The sequence below is a fragment of the Natrix helvetica genome (assembly GCF_964273705.1).
Source record: "Natrix helvetica genome assembly, chromosome: 1".
In the NCBI taxonomy this organism is placed as follows: Eukaryota; Metazoa; Chordata; class Lepidosauria; order Squamata; family Natricidae; genus Natrix; species Natrix helvetica.
In genome coordinates, this window is record NC_138548.1 from 355441843 (window position 1) to 355463443 (window position 21601).

General features: G+C 44.0%; 1 protein-coding gene and 1 long non-coding RNA gene across 2 annotated transcripts in view; both read left to right on the top strand.

Annotated features, from left to right (window-relative positions):
- The window catches only part of LOC309384299, a 291422-nt gene extending 271507 nt beyond the window's left edge, over positions 1–19915 (top strand). Inside the window, exon 2 of the long non-coding RNA XR_014174031.1 lies at positions 14708–19915. This is a non-coding gene — a long non-coding RNA (uncharacterized lncRNA). The remainder of the gene's footprint in view (positions 1–14707) is intronic.
- Positions 1–21601, top strand: part of LOC309384257 (uncharacterized protein) — a 268736-nt gene that overhangs the window by 240154 nt on the left and 6981 nt on the right. The window lies entirely within an intron of this gene.

Consider the following 21601-nt stretch of genomic DNA (forward strand, 5'->3'; position numbering starts at 1 on the left):
ACTGTCCGCAACAAGAGTCCAACGCTTCACTCTTTTCTTTACTTGGGTCCATTGCAACCGTGGAATACACCACCACCCAACAGGTGAATGTACCTTCTAACCTGTGGTCTGCCCTTAGCGTGTAGCAGAGTTTAATGTGTGTCTAAAGGAGTGGTGTAAAAGGGAAGGCTTTGGTTTTATTAGTCATGATGCCTGTAGCTGGTCCAATGAAAAACTGTACAAAAGAGATGGGTTGCACCCATCCAAGAAAGGGACTGAGTTCCTTGGCATTAAATTCACAGATTTTCTTGATAAACATTTAAACTGAAGAGCGGGGACAGAGAATTAATAGATACAGAACATTTCTGTCCCCAGCGAACTAAAATTCATAGGGTTACAAGTGCATGTAACATAGATGTGTGTGTGGGTAAGATTATCACTCCTGCTGTCAAGCAAAACCAAGCATTTAATAGTGATTGCCATACCATGTGCATGAATCACACAAGTGGCAAGAAAATAGGGGCAGTCAGGCACAACACAGGTTATGTAGACAGTAAACACAAGGTCAATCAAAATGGACTCAAATGTGTATACACCAATGCACAGAGTATGAGGAACAAACAGGGTGAATTAGAAATTCAAGCAAAAGAGGGCAGATACGATATTATTGCCATTACAGAAACTTGGTGAGATGAAACCGACAAATGGAACATACAGCTAGAAGGATTTAAATTATTTAAAAGAAATAGACCAAATAAAAGAGGAGGTGGAGTTGCACTATATATAAGAAATAACTACATCTCTACAGAAATAGAACACAACAATGATGAGAACTATCTTGAATGCATTTGGGTCAATATTAAAGGTTGTGGGGGAAATGACATTGCCATAGGTCTATACTACAGGCCACCCAACCAAGCAGAGGACGTAGATGAACTTTTTGCTAGTCAGCTAACTAAGGTATGCAGGAAGCACACCACAATAGTAATGGGAGATTTTAACTACCCTGACATCAACTGGGAAACAAACTCTGCACCAAGTGGAAGATCCAACAGGTTCTTAAGAAACCTAGCAGACAACTTTGTTTTCCAAAAAGTAGAGAAGGGAACAAGGGGATCCGCCATATTAGACTTAATCCTCACTAACAGAGAGGAAATGATAGAAGGTGTTGAAGCCATAGGAACATTGGGGGCAAGTGAACATGCAATATTGGAACATTATCCAAACACAAGTAGTAGAACAAAGCCAAACTAGAGTCTTGGACTTTAAGAAAGCTAATTTCAATAAACTTAGAGAGAGCTTGGGAAAAATTCCATGGATGAGAATCCTCAAGGGGAAAACAACTCAAGAAGCTTGGGAAATTTTGAAAAATGAGATTACAAAAGCCCAGTCTAGCACAATACCAATGAAGAAGGAAAATAACAGCTCCCAAAAGAAACCAGCATGGCTGCATAAAGAACTATCTGACAAACTGAAAGACAAAAAAGGTAAGTATAAAAAGTGGAAGGAGGGGGACATAACTAAGGCAGAATATCAGCAAATAGCCCGAGCCTGTAAAGATGAAGTGAGGAAAGCTAAGGCTCACAATGAAGAAAGGCTTGCCACAAAAGTAAAAATTAACAAAAAAAGCTTCTTCCAACATGTTAAAAACAAGAAAAAAGTTAAGGAAACAATTGGTCCATTGCTAGGAGAAAGTGGCAAGAAGGTGACAAGCAACAGGGAGAAAGCAGAACTATTTAACTCATGTTTTGCATCTGTCTTTACACAAAGGGATAAAACAGTCCAACCTATCAAAAGCAGCACCACAAAAATCAGATTAGGAACACAAATTGAAATAGGGAAGAAAATGGTAAGTGAACACCTGTCTAACCTAGATGAGTTCAAATCACCAGGACCGGATGGATTACACCCCAGGGTTCTGAAGGAACTAGCAGACGAGATCTCAGAACCACTGAATTATATCTTTCAGAGATCCTGGAACACCGGGGAACTACCAGAGGACTGGAAAAGAGCTGATGTGGTTCCCATCTTCAAAAAAGGGAAAAAAATAGATCCAGGAAACTACAGACCTATCAGCCTGACCTCAATACCAGGAAAGATTCTGGAAAAAATAATCAAGCAACGAATTTGCGAACACCTAGAAGCAAACAAAGTAATAGCCAAAAGTCAACATGGATTTGTCAAAATCATGCCAGACTAATCTTATTGCATTCTTTGATAATGTGACAAAATTAGTGGACCAGAGGAATGCCGTTGATATAGTTTACTTGGACTTCAGTAAGGCTTTTGATAAGGTAGACCATAATCTACTACTAAATAAAGTAGAAGAATGTGGGTTAGACAGCATCACCACCAGATGGATTCGTCACTGGCTGACCAACCGCACTCAACGTGTAGTCCTATATGGAACTGCATCTACATGGAGGGAAGTATGCAGTGGAGTACCCCAAGGCTCTGTTTTAGGCCCAGTACTCTTCAACATCTTCATCAATGATTTGGATGAGGGAATAAATGGGGAACTCATCAAATTTGCAGATGACACCAAGCTGCCAGGAATAGCCAACACTCCAGAAGACAGGCTTAAGATACAGAAGGATCTTGACAAACTTGAACATTGGGCACTAGCTAGTAAAATGAAATTCAATGGTGAAAAGAGTAAGGTTCTACATTTAGGCAACAAAAAAGGAATGCACAGGTACAGTATAGGTGCTACCGTGCTCAAAGTAGTAACTGTGAGAGGGATCTTGGAGTTCTAGTGGACAACCATTTGAATATGAGCCAGCAGTGTGCAGCAGCTGCCAAAAAAGCCAACACAGTTCTAGGCTGCATCAACAGAGGGATAGAATCAAGATCACGTGAAGTGTTAATACCACTTTATAATGCCTTGGTAAGGCCACACTTGGAATACTGCATTCAGTTCTGGTCGCCACGATGTAAAAAAGATGTGGAGACTCTAGAAAGAGTGCAGAGAAGAGCAACAAAGATGATTAGGGGACTGGAGACTAAAACATATGAAGAACGGTTGCAGGAACTGGGTATGTCTAGCTTAAGAGAAAGAAGGACTAGGGGAGACATGATAGCAGTGTTCCAATATCTCAGGGGTTGCCACAAAGAAGAGGGAGTCAAACTATTCTCCAAGGCACCTGAGGGTAGAACAAGAAGCAATGGGTGGAAACTAATCAAGGAGAGAAGCAACTTAGAACTGAGGAGAAACTTCCTGACAGTTAGAACAATTAATCAGTGGAACAGCTTGCATCCAGAAGTTGTGAATGCCCCAACACTGGAAGTCTTTAAGAAGATGTTGGATAGCCATCTGTCTGAAACGGTATAGGGTTTCCTGCCTAGGCAGGGGGTTGGACTAGAAGACCTCCAAGGTCCCTTCCAACTCTGCCATTGTATTGTATTGTATAAAATAACTTAAGTAAAAACTGGAGAAGGATGGTTTTTTATTTTTTTTATTTTTTATAATAATTTTTATTGTTTTTGTCTTTTCATCACATATTACAATCTTTATATCAACAGTTTGTACAATGTTACATCGTCATATCTATGTATGTTTTCCTCTCTTTACCATATATTACAATCATTATGTCATCTTATCTATACATTTTTATGATATTTTACATATTTACCTACTTTTATATAGAGTTCTATGTTTATTTATGTATATTGTTTTCAGCTTAAATTTTTTTTCTTATTTTCCAACCATTCATACCACTTATTCCAAATTTCGTAGTATTCCGATTCTTCTTTGTCCTTTAATTTTAGGGTTAATTTGTCCATCTCTGCACAATCCAAGGTTTTTTTTATCACTAATTCGTCCGGCGGTATATTATTTTGCTTCCAGCATTGGGCAAAAGCTATTCGTTGTGTGAGAAGTGAGAAGTGGGAAGATCTGAACGAAGCAGCTAGAGGAGGGGTGAGCCGGGCAAAGCATCTCAGAGCAGAGACAATTGAATGGCAAACCTGGAAACTTGGTTTGAACTTTTGATGCTACCATCGCGTCTTTTGACTTTGACTTTGTCGTTTGCTTTTAAACATCTTTTGAACATCTGCTTTGCCGGCTGCTACACTATTTTGAAACCCTCCTGAGTAAAACCCGGTTAGGTGACTAGCCCACTAACTCACCCTTTCATCTTGGGTAAGGAAAACTTCCTCGACAAACAATGATTTTATGATACATCTACATCTCCAGCACCTGTTACCAATTAATTTTACCCCCATGATTCCATTTTTATGTACACGAAGCCGGAATTACTGCGGCTGCAGGAATCCCCTTTCTCGCAGGTTTGGCCTCCAGCCCTTTCAAGGGCCCACCTTGAGGACGGGTTTATTAACCCTGAGAGGTGGAGGAAGCGTAAATTAAGGGGTTTTTTAGTAAAATATTTTTTAAGAATTTGTAGGGATTCTGGGGTTGGGGGGTGGGAGGAGGTCAGGAGCGATGACAGAGCCAGGTCACTAGGTGTGGTCGCGAGCAGAAGGAGTGGAAGGGAGGAGGAGGGGGAGGATATCGTTCCTATACAGGGCTCTTTGATTCCAACGGTCGTAGGGAGGGGCAGATGCGAGGACAGAAGAACTCGGAGTCGGTTGGGAGACCGTGGGTGCTGGTTACACCCGGTCGCTTGTACCAACCCCCGCGTTCTAGGTGGTCAGGAGTTGCAGACCCAGGGCCTGAGGCTGTTGTTATGCAATGCGAGGTCCGTTGTTAATAAGGCCCCCCTCATTCACGACCTAATTGCGGAGGGGGAGCCGGACCTCGCGGGAATAACGGAGACCTGGTTGGGCCACGAGGGAGGTTTACCCCTCGTGGAAATGTGCCCACCAGGCTACCGAGCATTTCACCAGCCTAGGGCCCAGGGAAGGGGCGGTGGGGTGGCAGCAATTATTCGGGAGGATTTAGAGCCGAGGGAGTCTACTGTGCCACAGACGTCCGGATGTGAATCCCTTGTTGTGAAATGGGGCCCTGGGAGACAGTTGGGCCTGCTGATAGTATACCTGGCTCCTCGCTATACATCAGCGGCCCTGCCTGAACTCCTCGAGCTGATCGCATCGGTGGCGGTTGAGACCCCCAAACTTTTAGTGATGGGGGATTTTAACCTACCATCGATGGGAGAAGCATCAGAGGGGGTTCGGGAGTTCATGGCTTCCATGACAGCCTTGGACCTGACCCAATTGATTCAGGGCCCGACACACAAGGGAGGTCACACCCTGGACCTTGTTTTTGTCTCTGGCCAGTGGTTGAGTGATCTGGGAGGAGGGGATTTAACCATCACTCCCCTGTCATGGTCAGATCACTCACTCCTTCGTCTTGACTTCCCTGGTGCTACCTCCCGCTGCGGGGAGGCGGAACCGGAAAGCATTAGATGGTTCCGCCCCAGGCGCCTGATGGAACCGGATAGGTTCCAGACGGAGCTTGGGCCACCACCTGTAACCCTGACCCGCCCCCGGGTAGAGGATCTGGTGGTCGCGTGGAATAATGCGACTACCGGGGCCTTGAACCGGGTGGCGCCTTTGCGGCCTCTCCGGCGGCAACGATCCACCCTGGCCCCTTGGTTTACCGAGGAGCTAAGGGTGATGAAATGCCGCAAGAGACGCCTAGAGAGTTGTTGGAGATCCTCCCGTTCCGAATTTGATCGAACACAGGCACGAGCCCATTTAAGGACGTACCTTGTGGCATTGAGAGTGGCCAAACGCCAATATTGTGCCACTCTCATTGCATCCGCAGAGAACCACCCTGCCGCCCTGTTTCGGGTGTCCCGCTCCCTCTTGTTTCAGAGGCCGCGGGAGGCCCCTTTACAGGGCAGAGCAGAGGAATTTGGGAAATATCTGCAGGATAAAATTGCTCAAATCCGGAAGGATTGGGTCCCTGTCAGTGGTTCAATGGAGACGTCCGTGGCGAGTCTTGAGGAATCGACCTGGGAGGAGTTTGACTTGGTTGCCATCGAGGATTTGGACAGAATGCGTGGACGACAGCGACCCACCACATGTTTATTGGACCCGTGCCCCTCCTGGCTTGTACTGGCATCCTGGGAGGTTACACGAGACTGGCTCCTGGGCCTAGTGAATGCTTCGTTGAGCGAGGGGTCTCTCCCAGCCGCCTTGAAAGAGGCGGTGGTGAGACCCTTGCTCAAGAAGCCTTCCCTGGACCCTTTGGAGCTGGCCAATTATCGTCCTGTCTCCAACCTTCCCTTTTTGGCGAAGGTTGTAGAGAGTGTGGTGGCTTACCAGTTTCCACGACATCTGGAGGAAAATGATTATCTAGACCCGCGCCAGTCTGGCTTCCGCCCCGGTCACAGCACGGAGACGGCCTTGGTCGCGTTGGTGGATGATCTCTGGAGGGCCAGAGATAGAGGTTGCTCCTCTATCCTGGTCCTATTAGACCTCCCTTTTGATACCATCGACCATGGTATCCTGCTGCGCCGGCTGGAGGGGTTGGGGGTCCGGGGCACCGTTTTGCGGTGGTTCGGCTCCTACCTGTCTGGCCAGACGCAGCGTGTGTTGGCAGGGGAGGAGAGGTCGACCCTACGCCCCCTTACTTGTGGGGTGCCACAGGGGTCGGTCCTCTCGCCACTCCTGTTCAACACATATATGAAGCCGCTGGGTGAGATCATCCGTGGTTTCGGGGTGGGATATCATCTGTACGCTGATGATACTCAGCTGTACTTTTCCACCCCGAACCACCCCAACGAGGCCGTCGAAGTGATGTCCCGGTGTGTGGAAGCCGTACGGGTCTGGATGGATGGCAACTGACTCAAACTCAACCCCTCCAAGACGGAGTGGCTGTGGGTACCAGCTCCCCGGTTCAGCCAATTAATTCCATCATTGGCCATCGGGGGCATCCAACTCGCCCCCGTGGAGCGGGCGCGCAATTTGGGCGTCCTCCTGGATGCCCGGCTGTCCATGGATGACCATGTGACAGCCGTGGCAAGGGGGGCGTTCCACCAGGTTCGCCTGGTGCGCCAATTGCGCCCCCTACTGGACCGGGACGCCTTACGCACGGTCACTCATGCGCTGGTGACGTCTCGCTTGGACTACTGTAACGCTCTCTACATGGGGCTTCCCTTGAAATGCACCCGGAGGCTACAGTTGGTCCAGAACGCAGCCGCGCGGGTAATTATGGGGAGTACTAGGTACTCCCATGTGACACCGTTCCTGCGCGAGCTGCACTGGCTTCCTGTGGTCTATCGGGTGCGTTTCAAGGTTTTGATAACGATCTTCAAAGCGCTCCATGGCTCAGGACCTAGTTACTTGCGGGATCGTATTCTGCCCCATACATCCCTGCGACCAATCCGCTCGCACAGAGAGGGTCTCCTCCAGGTGCCGTCCACCAGGCAGTGCCAGGGGGCGGCGCCTAGGAGTAGAGCCTTCTCTGTGGCGGGCCCAGCCCTGTGGAATGACCTCCCCCCGGATATTAGGAATACCTCTGACCTCCGCTCCTTTCGTGTAAAGCTCAAGACCCACCTATTTCAAGTAGCTGGCCTGGCTCAACTTTGATCGAACTATATCGCTCCTGACGGGTTTTTATTTGGGGTATTTTAATTGTATTAAATTATTTAGGGGTTTTTAAACATTGTGTTTTTAATTGTTTTTTATTCATCAGCTCACCTCCTCCTTGTATATGTATATGTCTTGGTATACGTTTTTGTTATATGTATGTTTGTTTATATATTTATTTCCTATGTTTTATTGTACGCTGCCCCGAGTCCTTCGGGAGAGGGTGCGGCTAAGAAATAAATATTTATTATTATTATTATTATTATTATTATTATTATTATTATTATTATTATTATTATTATTATTATTATTATTATTATTATTATTATTATTATTATAGCTGTGGTTAATATATGTGTTAGTAGATATTTAATTTTTTTTGTGTAGTTCCCTTTGATTATTCCTAGTAAGAAGGTTTCGGGTTTATACTTTATTTGTTCCCCCGTAATTTCTTGTGCCCACTTCCAAATTCTTTTCCAATATTTTTGCGATTCCAGGCAGGTCCACCACATGTGATAGAAGGTCCCTTGTTCTTTTTTACATTTCCAACAGGTCGGTTTCAGTGTTGGGTATATTTTTGTCAATCTTGTTGGTGGTAGGTGCCAACAATAAAACATTTTGTATATATTTTCTTTCAATGTTGCTGATCTCGTTAATTTATAATTTGTATTCCAAATTCTTTCCCAATCCGCTAGATCTATATTATAACCAAAATTTTTGGCCCATGCTATCATACAGCCTTTGACTATTTCATCTTCTAAATTTATTTCTAGCAAATATTTATACAATTTCGTTATAAATTTGTTTTCTGGGCCAAATAAGATTTTGTCTATTCATTGTAATTCTGTATATATTCCATATTCTTTTACATCTTTTTTGTATCTTGATTGTAATTGGAGGTATGGCCACCAATCTACGTTTATATTATTCTCTTTTAATTCTTGATTCGCTTTCAGATTCCCCTGGATATCTAGAATTTCACTATACCTAACCATTTTTGATAGATCTAGCGTATTGGGGTGTGTCATAGCTTCCATGGTGGAGAGCCATGTCGGTATTTTCATGTAGTGTTTTGCTTTAATTTTGTTCCAGACCTGTATTAGTGCTTCTCTGATATAATGTGTATGGAAGTATTTTTGTTTCTTTTTACTCTCTTCCCATAGGAAAAATTGCCATCCTGTTTGCAGGTCATGGCCTTCTATTACTAATATTCTTCTGTTTTTTAAATTTATCCAGTCTTTGATCCAATTTAGTGCTGCTGCATTATAGTAGAGTTCCCAGTCGGGTAGCCCCATACCACCTCTGCTTCTATCATCCTGTAGTGCTTTCAGTTTTATCCTAGCTTTTTTCCCTTGCCAGATGAATTTTAGTATTATTTTGTTTAGTTCAGTAAAGAATTTTTTCTCTAGTTTTATGGGGATAGTTTGAAATAGATATAGGACTCTTGGTAATATGTTCATTTTTATAGTTGCTATTTTCCCTAATAAAGATAGTTGTAATTTCCCCCATAGTTCTAAATCTTTTTTTATTTGTTGCACTAATTTTGTGTAATTATTTTCTTTTATGGTTGAGCACTTTGCAGTTAGCCATATTCCTAAGTATTTGATTTTCTTTACTACCTGGAATCCTATTGTTTTTTCTAATTCTTTATTCTGTTCTTCCTTCAGATTTTTGGTTATTATTTTGGTCTTTAATCTATTAATTTTTAATCCTGCCACATCTCCATATTTTCCTAGTTCTTGCATTAATCTGTTCCCTGTTTCTAATGGATCTTCTATAATAAATATTAAGTCATCTGCAAAGATGTATTTTGTATTCTTCATTTTTAATTTTGGTTCCTCTGATTTCCTGGTTTTTTCTAATTCGTATCAGAAGGCTTTCTAGTGTCAGAATAAAAAGCAGAGGTGATAGTGGGCAGCCCTGTCTCACTCATTTCGTTATTTCAAAAGACTCTGTATTTTCCCCATTCAATAGTATGTTTGCCTTTTGGGTGGATGCCTCCTATCTGGAGATGGTGGTGAAACAGGCAACGCCTGTGCCTAGAAAGCGGATAATACCTGTAGTTGAGCTTAAAGGAGTTAAAACCATCAAGTACTGTATTGCTAGAAAGGTTGGAAAGAGATGGGAAGAGTAGAAGAAAGAAAGTACAGTTTCCTTTTGAAAAAAGCACCTTTGGGAACAGCTGAACTTCCTCTTCCGGATCGCTCATGGGAGGAGAGTGGTGCCCAGAGCGGCTTTTGTGCTCGTCCCATGGTTGAAGCAGCAGCTGCAAGGTGAGCGGAGGGCAGGTGGGAGGAGAGTCCTGGAAGCAGAGAAGCAACTGGGCTGAAGCATCTCAGCTGCTGCAGGTTCCTTCCCTCCCCGAATTTAAGCCCACTGGTGCTACAGGCTGTGAAACTGGTGGCTGCAATTTTCCTTCTGGTGGGAAGATTGGAAAAGTCTCTTCCAAGTGAAGGGGGATTCTTTGAGAATGGCTTCCCTCCAGAGGTTGTGGGTGCTCCCATCACTGGAGGGTTTGTGACAGAGCTGGGAGGGACCTTGCAGGTCTTCTATACAGACGCCCTGATCAATCAGGAGACCCAATATCATTTCAGACAAATGGCTGTCCTGTCTCTGAGTAAAAGCCACCAGGGATGGAGCACCCACAACCTCTGAAGGGAAACCCTTCCACTGGTTCACTGTTCTCAGTGTCAGGGAGTTTCTCCTTAGTTCTAAGTTGCTTCTCTCCTTGATTAGTTTCCATCCAGTTCCTTGTCCTGCCTTCAGGGGCTTTGGAGAATAGGTTGACACCCCTCCCTCTTTTGTGGCAACTCCTCAAGTATTGGAAGATGGCTATCATGTCTCCCCTAGTCCTTCCCTTCACTGGACTAGACATACCCAATTCCTCAAACCCTTCCTTTTATTTTAGCCTCCAGGCCCCTAATCCTCTTTGTTGCTCTTTTTCTACATTCTTTCAAGAGTCTCAACAACTTTTTAATGATATGGTGACCAAACTGCAATTATCTAAGTGTGTTCTTACTCTTTATAAAGTGGTACTAGTACTTCACATGATCTTGATTCTATCTCTCTGTTAATGCAGCCTAGTATTGCATTGGCTTTTTTTTGGCCACTGCAATACACAGCTGGCCCATATCTAAATGATTGTCCACTAGGACTTCAAGGTTCCTCTCATAGTTATTACTTGAGCCAAGTGCTACCTATTCTGTACCAGTACATTTGGTTTTTCTTGAATAAGTGTGAAACCTTTTTTTCCCCTTCATTGAATTTTATTTTGTTAGATAGGGCCAAAACTATCGAGATTCATTATCTTGAGCTTATCTTCTGAGGTGTTGCCAACTTGGTGTCATTTACAAATTTGATGTGTTCCCGTTGGACTCCCTCATCGAAGGCATTTACAAAGATATTAAAGAGTACTAAAGCAGAACCTTGGTGTACCCACTGCTTACTTCTCTCCATATAGATATAGTCCCATTAAGGAATACACTTTGAGTGTGGTTTGTCAGCCAGTTATGAATCCATCTGTGTGGAAGGATTAGATTGGTCCACTAATTTTGTCACTTTGTGTAAGAATGAAATAACATGTTGACTTCCCATGTTGACTTCTGGTTACACAGTGGGGCAAAAAAGTATTTAGTCAGCCACCAATTGTGCAAGTTCTCCCACTTAATAAGATGAGAGAGGCCTGTAATTGGCATCATAGGTAGACCTCAACTATGAGAGGCAAAATGCAAAAAAAACCCCAAACAATCACATTGGCTGATTTGAAAAGAATTTATTTGCAAATTATGGTGGAAAATAAGTATTTGGTCAATATCAAAAGTTCATCTCAATACTTTGTTATATATCCTTTGTTGGCAATGACAGAGGTCAAACATTTCCTGTAAGTATTCACAAGGTTGGCACACACTGTTGCTGGTATGTTGGCCCATTCCTCCACGCAGATCTTTTCTAGAGCAGTGATGTTTTGGGGCTGTCGCTGGGCAACATGGACTTTCAACTCCCTCCAAAGATTTTTTATGGGGTTGAGATCTGAAGACTGGCTAGGCCACTCCAGGACCTTGAAATGCTTCTTACAAAGCCACTCCTTTGTTGCCCGGGCAGTATGTTTGGGATCATTGTAATGTTGAAAGACCCAGCCATGTTTCATCTTCAATGCTCTTGCTGATGGAAGGAGGTTTGCACTCAAAATCTCATGATACATGGCCCCATTCATTCTGTCCTGTACACGGATCAGTCGTCCTGGTCCCTTTGCAGAGAAACAGCCCCAAAGTATGATGTTGCCACCCCCATGCTTCACAGTAGGCATGGTGTTCTTTGGATGCAACTCAGCATTCTCTCTCCTCCAAACACGACGAGTTGTGTTTCTACTAAACAGTTCTATTTTGATTTCATCTGACCATATGACATTCTCCCAGTCCTCTTCTGGATCATCCAAATGCTCTCTAGCAAACTTCAGACAGGCCTGGACATGTACTGGCTTAAGCAAGGGGACACGTCTGGCACTGCAGGATCTGAGTCCCTGGTGGCATAGTGTGTTACTGATGGTAGCCTTTGTTACGTTGGTCCCAGCTCTCTGCAGCTCATTCACTAGGTCCCCCTGTGTGGTCCTGGGATTTTTGCTCACTGTTCTTGTGATCATTTTGACCCCACGGGGTGAGATCTTGCGTGGAGCCCCAGATTGAGGGAGATTATCAGTGGTCTTGTATGTCTTCCATTTTCTAATTATTGCTCCCACAGTTGATTTGTTCACACCAAGCTGCTTGCCTATTGCAGATTCAGTCTTCCCAGCCTGGTGCAAGTCTACAATTTCGTTTCTGGTGTCCTTCGACAGCTCTTTAGTCTTCACCATAGTGGAGTTTGGAGTGTGACTGTTTGAGGTTGTGGACAGGTGTCTTTTATACTGATAACAAGTTCAAACAGGTGCCATTGATACAGGTAATGAGTGCAGGACAGAGGAGGCTCTTAAAGAAGAAGGTACAGGTCTGTGGGAGCCAGAAATCTTGCTTTTTTGTAGGTGACCAAATACTTATTTTCCACCATAATTTGCAAATAAATTCTTTCCAAATCAGCCAATGTGATTGATTGGGTTTTTTTTAACATTTTGTCTCTCATAGTTGAGGTCTACCTATGATGCCAATTACAGGCCTCTCTCATCTTTTTAAGTGGGAGAACTTGCACAATTGGTGGCTGACTAAATACTTTTTTGCCCCACTGTATATTTGCTTGCTTCTAGGTGTTTGCAGATCTTTTGTTTCATTATCTTTTCCAGGATCTTCCCAGGTAGTGATGTCAGGCTAATTAGCCTGTAGTTTTATGGATACATTTTTCTCCCCTCTTTTGAAGATGGGAACTACATCCGTTCTTTTCCAATCCACCGGTAGTTCCTTGGTGCATGAAGATCTTTGAAAGATATGGTTGAATGGTTCTTAGATCACGTCTGCTGGCTCCTTTAGAACTCTGGGATGTAATAAATCTGGTTGATGATTAGAGCTCATCTAGAATAGACAGGTGTTCTCTTACCATTTTTTTGCCTGTTTTAATTTGTATTCCTAGTCTGCCTTTTACAGTTCTGTTTTGGTAGTTTTGGCTATTTTTTTATTTTTGCTGAAGATAGATGCAAATAATGAATTAATTAGCTCTGCTGTGTCTCTACTGCCCTCTTGCCATCATCTCCCATTAGTGCACTGACTGTTTCCCTGACTTTTTTCTTGTTTTATACATGTTTTAAAATGATTTTTGATATTTGTTGCAAGTTTTAGTTCATTCTCACCATGACCTTGATTTCATCTTTGCAGATTCGGGCTATATGCTACTATTCTGCCTTAGTTATGTGTCCTCTTTCCATTTTTTATACTGATCCTTTTTTTCATTCAGTTTATCAGAGAAACCTTTATGCAACCATGCTGGATTGTTCTTGGATATCTTGTTTTCCCTTTTCAGTAACATTGTGTTGGGCTGGGCTTATGTGATCATACTAGTAAGTTGGATACCCGTGCTTCGCTACAGAAATGGAACAGCAATAGGCAGCATTCTTTACCATCACCCTCCATTATCCTGTGGCTGGAAAAGGTAGCAGCAGACACGGTCTTCTTGAGAGGAACTTTGGTGTTTGGTTCACACTGAGGTATATTGATGTAATAGCCATCTTCTCCATGGCAGAACATCAGAGGGCATCAGAAAGCTTCATAGGCACGGTGCATCTCACTGATTCGTTGCAACCAGTTTTCTCTGACTTGGGGATGAGTTTGACGATACTTGTGTGCAGCTTCCCTAATTTCCCTAGTTTTCCTAATCGCATGTGTAAATTTTTTTTTTCATTTTTGCCTCTTTTCCCTATAACTGGCATTACACTAGAAGGAACAGATTCATCTGAACTGGGGAGTAAAATAGCTCAACTGTTCTGTAGTAAAGCTGCTTGCTACTCTGAAAGTGAAACTCCTCTTTTGAGGTGGGGAGGGGGAGTAGAACTTCTTAGCATCAGAGCTTGGAATTGATTTCTTTTCAGGTGAGGAGGGGGAGTGAACTCCTTAGTATCAGAGGGCTAGTTTGAAAGTGAAACAGTATTTGCTGTGTGACTAAGGAGACAGGAAGGAGCCTGGCTATTGGTTAGCTCAACTGTTCTGTAGTATAGCTGCTTCCTGCTGTGAAAGTAAAACCGAAACTGAATCTCCTCTCCTCTGCTTGTGTTTTCCATTTGGAACAGATTTCTTTTCTGATTAGGTGAGGGAGTAGAACTAGTTAGCATGATAGCATGTTAATAATAATATAGGAAATACTAATGCTATGATGGTCATTTCCAAAAACCTTTTCTTAGTGAGCACCTAGAAGCCAAGAGGAACATACGTGGAAAATTTAGGTTTGTAGGCTTTAAGGTTCTGGAGATTTTGTGATAATGCATGAGTGGTATTTTGCTTTTATATATATAGATTTTCCAGTATTTCCCACACTCCTTGCTTTGTTTTCTCCTTTAGGATTTTTATCCATTAAATTTTGCTTAGGCTATGAATTTCATAAAATCATTGAGCTGCTTAGTGATGCAAATATCAATTCCAATTGCGGTAGGTTAAGTGAGGACTACTTGAACAAGGATGTCACCAGTAGACACTATTTTCTGCCCTTATTTGCAGCTGAGGCCTTCCATGAGCAAAAGTGGTGTATACTTTTCTTCTTTTTTCACGTCATGTCTAACCATTTTATAAAGAATTAAAGTTACATTTTTCTTTGAATCTTACAGATGAACAGGATGGCAATAAGAACACTCTGGACAACTGTAAATAACAATCCGTGTTGAAAAGGGAAGAAAATCAAGCCAAAAATCAAAATATTTTCCATTTCCTGCAGAAAACCATACAAATCTGCTCCTCCTCCAGAAGCTGTTTGACAAAAGAGAGAAAATTAAGAAAGAATAAACAGATTATGCAGAACTCAAGGATAAATTGAATGAGAGAGGAAGGGAGATTATTTATCATTCAGCAAAAGAGGGAAATATCTGGAAGTCTGTTGGGAGGAAAAGATCAATAGTAAAGCCACGTAGAAGAGACAGTAATGCAGACCTCTCCCTGTGAGGAAGAGACGGCTTGAATGAAAGCACCCTTAAACAAGGCATTGTCCATATTTTTTACCTCCTCAAGAATATCAGTGGTACAAAAGCTTCATAAATTTGCCTATTGTGGGAAAAGCACAGATTGCAAATCCCATCTGATTATGCACAAGAGGAGACGGAAAGCCATACAAATTACCTGAATGTGGCAAAAACTATGGTCACAAAAGCTCCCTTGTTCATGGAAGCAGCTCCACAAAAGAGGGAAGCCACAAAAGTTCTCTCAATGCGGTAAATGCTTTAGTGAGCATGGCAACATGGTGCTACATCAGATAACTCACAGGAGGGAGAAAACATATGACTGTGCAGATTGTGTGAAAGTTTCATTAGAAATTTTCAGATCATGAGACACTAAAGGACCTACACAAAGGAATAAAACCATGTGAACATCCTTTCTGTGGGAAATGTTTCAGTGAATTCCTTCCTGGTGAAGCACCTGAGGACTCTCACAAAAGAGAAACCCTTTGAATGTCCTGATTGTGGGGAAAAAATAGTAACAATTTAGGTCTGGTGATGAATCAGTAGATTGACTCCCGGGAGAAACTATATGAGTATCTAGATTGTGGGGAGAACGTCATTAGAAATTTCCATCTCATGAGACACCAGAAAACTCACACAGAAGAAAAACCCCTTTGAATGTCCTGATTATGGGAAAGTCACAATTCTGGTGATACACCAGAAGACTCCCATAGGAGAGAAATGCTTTGAATGTCCTGATTGTTGGAAAACTTTCAGTTATGATTCCAATTTGTGAAACACCAGAGGAATCATAAAGGAGAAAAACCCATTCAATGTCCTGATTGTGGGAGAAGTTTCAATTGCAATTCCCACCTGGTAACACATCAGAGGATTCATTGCATGGAGAAACCTTATAAGTGTAGAGATTGTGGGAAAAGTTTCAGTCGAAATGCCCACTTGGTGATACACCAGCGAACTCACACAGGAGAGAAACCCTTTGAATGTCCTATCTGTGGGAAAAGCTGTAGTGATAATTCTAACCTGGTGAAACACCGGAAGACTCACACAAGAGAGAAACCCTTTGAATGTTCTGATTGTGGGAGAGGTTTCAGTCAGAATTCCCACCTGGTGAAACACCAGAGGACTCACACAGGAGAGAAACCCTTTGAATGTCCTTATTGTGGGAAAGGTTTTAATCTGAGTTCCAGGTTGGTTAGTCACCAAAGGATTCACACAGGAGAAAAGCCCTTTGAATGTCCTGATTGTGGGAAATGTTTTAGTCGGAGTTCCAGCCTGGTTTCACACCAGAGGACTCACACTGGGGAGAAACCCTTTGAATGTCCTATCTGTGGGAAAAGCTGTAGTTATAATAATAATCTGGTAAGACATCAGAGGACTCACACAGGTGAGAAACCCTTTGAATGTCCTGATTGTGGGAGAGGTTTCAGTCAGAATTCCCACCTGGTGAAACACCAGTGGACTCACACAGGAGAGAAACCCTTTGAATGTTCTATCTGTGGGAAAAGCTATAGTGATAATTCTAATTTGGTGAGACACCAGAGGACTCACACAGGAGAGAAACCCTTTGAATGTCCTGATTGTGGGAAATGTTTTAGCCGGAGTTCCAGCCTGGTGACACACCAGTGGACGCACACAGGAGAGAAACCCTTTGAATGTTCTATCTGTGGGAAAAGCTGTAGTGATAATTCTAATCTGGTGAGACACCACAGGACTCACACAGGAGAGAAACCCTTTGAATGTCCTATTTGTGGGAAAGGTTTTAGTGATAATTCCAGGCTGTTGACCCACCAGAGGACACACACAGGAGAGAAACCCTTTGAATGTCCTTTCTGTGGGAAAAGCTTTAGTAATAATTCCAATCTGGTGAAACACCAGAGGACTCACACAGGAGAGAAACCCTTTGAGTGTCCTGATTGCCGGAGAGGTTTCAGTCAGAATTCCCACCTGGTGAAACACCAGAGGACTCACACAGGAGAGAAACCCTTTGAATGTTCTATCTGTGGGAAAAGCTGTAGTGATAATTCTAATCTGGTGAGACACCACAGGACTCACACAGGAGAGAAACCCTTTCAATGTCCTTATTGTGGGAAATGTTTTAGTCGGAGTTCCAGCCTGATGATACACCAGACGACTCACACAGGAGAGAAACCCTTTGAATGTCCTGATTGAGGGAGATGTTTCAGTCAGAATTCCCACCTGGTGATACACCAGACGACTCACACAGGAGAGAAACCCTTTGAATGTCCTATCTGTGGGAAAGGTTTCAGAATTCCAGGTTGGTTAACCACCAAAGAGTTCACACAGGAGAGAAACCCTTTGAATGTACTGATTGAGGGAGAGATTTTAGTCAGAATTCCCAGCTGGTGATACCCCAGTGGATTCACACAGGAGAGAAACCCTATGAATGTCTTGATTGTGGGAAAAGTTTTAGTTTTAAAACACCAGTCTGCCGACATTACTTCAAGCATAAATCATCCTTTATTGCACACAAGGTAATCCATATGATGAAAGGTAGGTGAGTTTAGATAATGCTTGAATTTCATTTGATATCTCCTATTGAAAGTGTAGGTGAGAAATTGATTGTTTGAATTTTGGCCTGATTCATTTTGCTCAAACATTTCTCAGGATTAAATTTGTAAGTGAAGTGAAAAGGAAATTGGAAAATGGTTAACTACTAGTTTCTGGTTATCAGCAGAACCTTCTGGATATTTCCTTTTCAGGAATTAGTGGAATTCCTCAAAAAGGAAGTTTGGGTGGAGCTTTTGTCGGTTGATTATGGAAGTCCCACATGTGGAGTTTCAGTCTTCTATCTTGTTTTCACCCGATTTTCATTCCCAGGATTCCACAGCCCGCATAAAAGTAGTCCTCAAGATATAACTATTATGGCCCTTGAATTACGGTTGCATGTTCCAATGGCTGTTTAGTGAAATTGCTTTCCTTAACTACCCAAATCCCCCTGCTCTCCCTGATGGTGCCATTAATCAAATGTGCGGGTCGCTATGCAGAACACTGTCTACTCAGAGCTGGGAAAAAGTCCTGGAGGCCTAGCGCAGGGCCAGGCTTGCCTGCTGTAGGCATCTATATGCCTCCCCCACCCTCCAAGAAACCCTTGTGCTCTGTATCCTAACACTTGAGTCCCCTTGGCCATTCACTCCCCTGTTACATCTGACTCCCACCCCACCCGACTTCACACCCTCCTCCTTCTTACCTCTGAAGATCTCTGAACCTCATGTTGGGATGGGAGGGGAGGACATATATCAGTGATGGCTAACGTTTTTTTGGATCACGTGCCAAAAGTGGGGAGGAGAGCAGGTAGGGTGTGCTTGGGCGTGCCCACACCCATAATGCTATGTGCGCGATCCCAGCATGCATGTGTGTGCGACCAGCGCCCCCCCCCCACTTTTGGCACCCTTTTTTGCCCTCCCCATGCTCCAGAGGCTTTCTAAGGGCCAGGGGAGGGTAAAAACAGCCTACACCATCCGCCCGGAGGCTTCAGGAGCTTCCCTGAAGCCTCTGGAGAGCGAAAAACGGCCCTATGGGCAACCTAGAAGTTCGGGAATGGTGACTATGCTCCAGCCAACAAGGAATTGAGAGTATTTTTTATGTCCTTGAGAATGCAATAATGTCAGTGATGGAAAAGATCCACAAATCTGTCTATTGTGGCAAAAGCAAAGATTGTAGAATTATGCTCCAGAGGATCCGCACTGGAGAAAAGCCATATCAGTGTTCCCAATGCAGCAAAAGCTTTAGTCAGAATGGCTTCCCAGTTGTTCATAGAAAACCTCACAGCAGAGAAACGCCCTACCAGTTGTCCCAATGTTGCAAAAGCTATAGCAAGCAGGACAAGCTGATAATACACTAGAGAACTCACATTAGAGAGAAACCATATGAATGCCCAGATTGTAAGAAATATTTCAGTCGAAATTCCAGTTTGGCAATACACCCGATGGTTCACACAGGAGAGAAGCCTTTTGAATGTCCTGACTTTGGGGAAAGGAATGGTATTTGGGAGTGGTTGGCACAGCAAGTCAATATTCTTTTTATGCGTGACATGCCCCCTTTGTCAATTTCCTCACTGAAGAGGTAGCAGAAAAGAGATTTCCAAACCCCAACTCCTGATTGTGACTCACAAATGATGGTTGCCCAGTGAAGCAGAATATGTTGCACTGGTTTTCCACTGCATTAGTGGGAGTCCCAGGGCTCCTTGTGCGCAATTTCAAAAAAAATCATAGTCTGGCTTGTACACTGGTTAATCTAAATTGGGCCTCACAAATCCTGGATGCAATAAACTATTGCAGGTTCAGGAAGCAATCCTTGGAAATGAGCAGCCTTTGATTAGCTACTAAGGCACAATCATGGCTGCAAACAATTTTGGGATATGTGCTTGCTTCAAACCTGACTGAAAGCTCATAGAAGGTGACATATCTAAAAGAATTGGTACAGAAAATTGCACACCATACATTTCTTTTCTATTTAACAGAACTTCTGCCCTGGCTGTTAGACCTTCATGGGTTGAAAACTCTCCTTTTTGGCGCTACTGCCATAATCATCATGAGAGTCCTCTGCTGCCTCCACCACTGTACTTTCCCTTCTCCCAGTAGCCTGCAAAATCACTTCCCATTTCAATTTATTCACAAAGAAAATACCTTCACCTCCAGGTGATGGGATTAAGGACAGAACATGACCTTAACCCAGAGGTCCTGAAACTTTTTAAATTGGGCCAATGTATGGTCCCTCCAGACTGTTGTGAGGGCTGGACCGGCTGGGTGGGCGTGACTAGGTGGTCATGTGACTAGATGGGCATGGCCAATTCAACAGTCCTTTGAACAATGCACAAAAATTAAACTTTTAATTTGTTTTGTTCCTGGGGGTGTTTTATTTGCTTTTGTTTGCATGTTGCTCTTTCTGTTGCCTTTTCTTTTTACTAGATCATTTTTCAGTTGTTCAGGAGTCTAGTGGTCCATTTCAGGAAACTCTGTTTTGCAGTAATTCTTCTCAGCCCCAAGGAACTTACAATCAACAACACACACACACACACACTCTCCTCTCTCTCTCTCTCCCTCTCTCTTTCTTCTCTTTCTGTCTCTCCCTCTATATGTGTGTCTTTTCTCTCTCTTTTTCCTCTCTCCTCTCTCCCTTTCTCTCTTTCTGTCTCTCTCTTTCTTCCTCTCTCTTATTCCCTCTCTTTCTTTTTAAGTTTTAATTTTTTTAAATCAAACACTGCTGGCTGCCCCCCCCCCACCCTGTGAACATGTCATCTCCTCGTTCCATCTCCCCATGATGTCATCCCGTTTGGTTGATGCCACACTCTCCTCTACGTTATACTGCGACAGAACTTTATTCCCTCCGGGAACTCCCCCTTTCCCGGGGATGGCCTTCTGACCTATCAAGATGCTTCCTTAATGACGGATCTTGGGATCCCGAGAGGTGGCATGCGAAGAAGAGACTTCTTAAGGGTTTTTTACAGGGGCTTTTAAACCAAATTTTAAGGGGGAGAGGGGTGGGTTGATTCGGATGGCTCAGACAGGCTTGGGGGGGGAGTCTGCCAGGGCACAGGCCAGAGGTAACTAATGGGCGCGGGCTGGGAAGGGTTGGGATTCCAGGGGAGACATTAAGCCATTCCATTGGGGGGTTCACCATCTCTACTGTTTGTGGGAGAGGCAGATATGGTGGGGGCTGAGGGCCAAATGATGTTCGGAGGACGCGGGTTTGCTGTTTAAGAGCGATCACGCGTTCCGACCCTCATCGCCCTTCTCGTACCCCCGGGTGCTCGGGATTACAGGACCTTGATCTCTGGCTGGTGTCGCTTAACGCCAGGTCCGTGGTACATAAGGCTCCCCTCATTTACGACCTCATACAAGAGGGTAGAGCGGACCTGGCGTACATTACGGAGACCTGGTTGGGCCATGAGGGGGGTTTGCCCTTAGCGAACTATGCCCACCAGGCTTCCGGGCGTTTCACCAGCCGAGAGCCCAGGGCAGGGGCGGGGGGTGGCAGTGGTTATTAGGGAAAGTCTCAGACCTCAGGAGGTCACTGTGCCTCAGATAGGCGGGTGTGAGTCCCTCTTTGTGAAGTGGGGCCTTGGAGCTCAGGTGGGCCTTTTTGTTACGTACCTGTCTCCCTGCTATGTTTCATCGGCCCTGCCAGAGCTGCTGGATGTCTTAGCTGGATTGGCGGTTGATTTCCCCAGGCTCATGGTCCTGGGGGATTTCAATCTGCCTTCCATTGGCGAGACATCCGAGTCAGCTCGGGAGTTCATGGCTTCCATGACAGCTATGGACCTGACTCAGTTAATTCAAGACCCCACCCATAAGGGGGGACACATGCTCTGGGCAGTGGATGAATGATCTAGATTTAGGGGATATTTCTATTCAACCCTTGTCATGGTCTGATCATTTCCTCATCAGGCTTGACTTCCATACCGCTACCCCTCGCCGCAGGGAGGCGGAACCGACTAGATGGTTCCGCCCCAGGCACCTGATGGACCACGAAAGGTTTCTGATGGAGCTTGGGACTTTTCCTGAATCCCTTGCTCACAACTCGACCGAA